Genomic DNA, 4,192 nt, shown 5'->3' with positions numbered 1-4,192 from the left:
TCAAGCAACTTATCGTTAGTCAACTGTCAACTTACTGATAAGACTCACCTGTATTTCTATAACCTAACGCACAGTTTTAAGTTAGCTCAATTGATTTTTAAAAAAAGTTACTTTAAAATGAGATTTAATACAATTTCCAGGTTACTTTAGAATTTAAAGCAACTGTTCGTTAGTCAACTGCCAACTTACTGATAAGACTCGCGGCTGAACTGCAGCCAAAAAATTGGGTGTGTTGCGAAACCAGAGGGATAAATCATTACAGCACTTCAAAGGAGTTGTTCGCGTAAGCATACATAAACCAGAAGTAACAGAAGCATTACTAAATCACTGCTTGGTAATTGATAAGTAATTACAACTAATACCTAACTTTGATCAAAATTTTGATAGAATTTTCACCTAAAATAAACGAGGGAACGTCGATTCCAGTGACTTTAATGTTATTTAAAACATTTACAGTTAATCATCCCCATCCTTTATTCAGACTGTCAAATGGAACCCTGCTATTTGACAGTTATAGTGCATAGTTTTTTCTAATACTAATAATATCCCTAATTTCATCAACTTTTTAGCTCCCATTATAGAAGTACGTGTTACGTACTACTGAGTTAATTTTCAATAGCTTTGTCGTTCTTGGTTCCATTCAACCATGATGCAACGTTTAAGCCTCCTAAATTTTCACTGATATGTTATTCATTTTCTTTATTTTGATGATGTATGCCCAGACACATATTCTATACATACAATTTTGGCTTTATTTAAAAAACCAGTCAAGTAGAATTAGGGGCGTGTCTCTTATTCGTTATCAGTTTAAGTACCTTGTTATCTAAGCCTAGTAGTCTAAATATCATATGTAAATGACTTTATAAATAGAAGTAACTGCGAACAGGTTATGCTTGTGCAGAGTTATGCACAAGTATTTTGTGACATTTCTGGGTATGACCACTTTTTAATCCGGTCTAATTGTGCATTTTCCATATAAGCTAAAGCTTCCAACCCTTACCAGAAAGAAATTTTTTAATTAGCCTACGTAGTACTAAACGGCTCTGATATACTCTTATATACTTGTTTTGAGCGAAAGCCCCTGTGTCTACCTTACCTTTCTCTTTGGGTTTTTCAGCTTTCTACCATGTTGACGGTTACATGGAGTGCTCCATCGGTTTTTGTAATTTGTTAATAAGATGTCAACCTTTGAACAAACCGTATTTTTGTCATTTCTGCAGCTTTGGCCCGCTGTTGACGGTGCGAAGCTCATTCACGCCCGCCATTCTCACTTGCTTTCTTATCAGATCTCGAGTTGTATGCGTTCATGGCAACAGGCAAGTCGAGTTTCTGATGAATATGTTGTGTGTATAGCGAAGTTTATTGGCGTTTTCTCTGGATAGGGAATTGTCAGTGCATAAAGCAGCAGAATAGCTTATCGCCCAAGGCCGGATAACCGTTGCTCAGCTATTTGCAAGAGTTGGCTATTTCACGATAAGGGTAGATGATTGTGCTGATTTTTTTTGTCCGTTTATCAGATCAGTATTGCAATTACAAGGGCTTCCCAGACATCATCATTAAATTCCTGCCTTGATAGCAAAGCCTACGACACTGTCAGCAATGGACATCATCGATGGAAATTGTAAGATTATGCTCGAAGTACTGAAGGAAAAGTAAATACAGACAATTATAAACTACAAAATCATACCTACACCAATAGCTGGGTCAATGTGTATCATTCACACTATATCTACAAAGAAGCAAGTTAATTTTATTTCACGTGGCACAGCTTCACATGACAGTAAGAAGCCAAATCTCTTTGAAGAGAGAACTTACTATCCAATGTTTGTCCTGGCCCTTGGGTAACTTTGACCTGCACTTGTGGTAATCGTCAGACCTGCCTTTCCATAGTAAACCAACTCAAGAAGGGACTGTTTATTTTTTTTTTTTATAAACCAAATAACTGAAGCACATGTGTCTAATGGTTAACCATGAGATGGATTACCTTTTCCTTTTGAGTAATAGCCTCCTAGAACCACTTCCTTGTTACGGTTTCGTTAATGGTAGAATCTTTCATTTCTGTAATTTCCAGGAATTTCAGGTAGATTATTCTTGAGATTCTGATCGTTTATTAAGATGTTAGAGGAAATGTCCGTGTAGTATTTTAGTCATTCAAATCATTCCTTGTTTTTAAAGAGCTTTAGAGAGCGCCCAACCAACCACCCCAAAAAAACCCAACCCAAACCAAACCCCACCCACCCAACCACCACAAAAAACCACAAAAAACACCCAACCCCCCCAACCCCCCCCACAAACCAACCACACACATATATATATATATATATATATATATATATATATATATATATATATATATATATATATGGATGTAAGTGTGTATGCATAGTATGCTATGTATACACATTGTTACATATACATGCACACTCATACTATATTATATATATATATATATATATATATATATATATATATATATATATATATATATTATATATAGTCTTCCCATACGTAGCACATACAAGTATGAAAGTGTTTGTATGTATGTATAAGACGGTATGTGGCGTGAGTAAATATGGATTTTAGGCAATGTCCTACCATTTCCTATGAATTTTTATTTATTTATTTTTTACAGGAGGCTTGTTTAAAGTTTGCTTGATAAGAAAGGATGCTGTGAATGGATTGTGGATGACTGATGTTTTCAAATGATATTTTACGAGTTGGAGTCTAGAGGTACTACAGTCAACTGAAATTAAAGACAGTTATCAAGAACAACTGAATGGTTCATCCAGGTAGTTATTTGGAAGGCAATTTAATGGACGATTGTTGGAAAAACTGGAACAGAAGAGATGAAGTATTGAATTGGTTGTGGAAGGGACAAGCACCATAAAAGATATGAAATGAAGTACTTATTGACACACGTAAGTAGTACTGGGGTGCATAAAAAATATTTTTCAAAACTTGAAATGCAAGCCAGACGATTATTTTTTATGGACTCTGTGAGGGATTAATGAAACGTGTCCTAAACCAATAAAAACATGTTTTTCTCCCAGGAATTTTAGGTCCAACCACGCAGTCTTTCCCACAAGCAAACAGACTTTTTATATTGTTCTGATAAGAACTCTGATACCGGATAGATAAAGCGTAACCACTTGTACGTACATCGTCTGAATACTCGGTTAGCTTTAGCCTCGATAATTACATTATCTGACACCCACCGTTCTCTATCATCCTTTTTCTTTCATTTATTTCTACTTACAAACGTATCAACTTGGGCACGGCATAAACATCTTATCGTTGTGATGATCTACAATATAATAATACAATTTTAATTTATTGTGTTCTATCTTTGACAGTTTAATGCTGTTGTTGAACTCCATTTACTAGTTTTATTGTTCACCATCTATCAGCTTTTTACTACCAAAGTATACTTACAATGACAGAGAGACTTTTGAGATGTCTTTCAAAAAAGAAGAAGAAAAAAAAGTCAATTTTAGTAGAGTATTGTTTCATTCAAGAATGAATCATACGAACACTGGACCATACATCAAGTAGAGTCTGCTCATATTCTATAGAGCCAAAATTTCTGTCATAAACAAGAAAACATCATTGTCTCGAGTACCACAGTCAATTTAATACATATTTGACTGATGCCAGTTGTTGGGATTTCCTAGTAACTGGTGCCGAATGAGAACATGGTATAAGAAAACCACTCACCTCGTTTCATCATTTAGCCCTCGTTTTCAAGACCGTAGAAATGATCGATTTCTAAGTCAGCCACACCTTTAGGGCTTGTCTCAGAATCCATGTTAATTAATGATCTGTACTTAATATAGTTATGCCGGTATCTACTCACTGTCAGTTAATGATAATTCAAATTTGAAAATAAGAACGAATATTCTTTGCACTTCCCACAGGCAAGCTGTAATTGTAACTGAAACGATAACTCATCATTGCTCTACGGAGATAGAGTGGCTCTACTCATTAAGTAAACACAACTGATTAGCTACAAGGAACAGATTGAATTACCCGACCTTTCTTTAAAATGGTCGAAACAAATAGTATAAGATTATTTCCGTATATTAAGCTTTGGAGATTGGTAGTTATTATTAACCTAAAGCATATACCAATGGTAAATGTTCTTCTTGTTTTGTATTTTTTCAAAACTCTGTCAGATGTATGATAAACAACAATT

At 34.9% G+C, this 4,192-nt stretch overlaps 1 protein-coding gene across 4 annotated transcripts in view; it reads right to left on the bottom strand.

Moving 5' to 3' along the window:
* LOC135208758 (uncharacterized) overlaps positions 1 to 3,915 on the bottom strand; it is a 65,337-nt gene extending 61,422 nt beyond the window's left edge. The window contains exon 1 of one of the 4 annotated variants that reach the window (XM_064241265.1): positions 3,854 to 3,915. The gene's annotated coding sequence lies outside the window, so the exon portion shown is untranslated. The other 3 variants (XM_064241263.1, XM_064241267.1, XM_064241264.1) reach the window with 3 other exon arrangements.
* Between the last annotated feature and the right edge of the window lie 277 nt (positions 3,916 to 4,192).

This window comes from Macrobrachium nipponense, chromosome 35 (genome assembly GCF_015104395.2).
Source record: "Macrobrachium nipponense isolate FS-2020 chromosome 35, ASM1510439v2, whole genome shotgun sequence".
Classification (NCBI taxonomy): domain Eukaryota; kingdom Metazoa; phylum Arthropoda; class Malacostraca; order Decapoda; family Palaemonidae; genus Macrobrachium; species Macrobrachium nipponense.
This window is presented reverse-complemented; position numbering and strand designations above follow the sequence as displayed.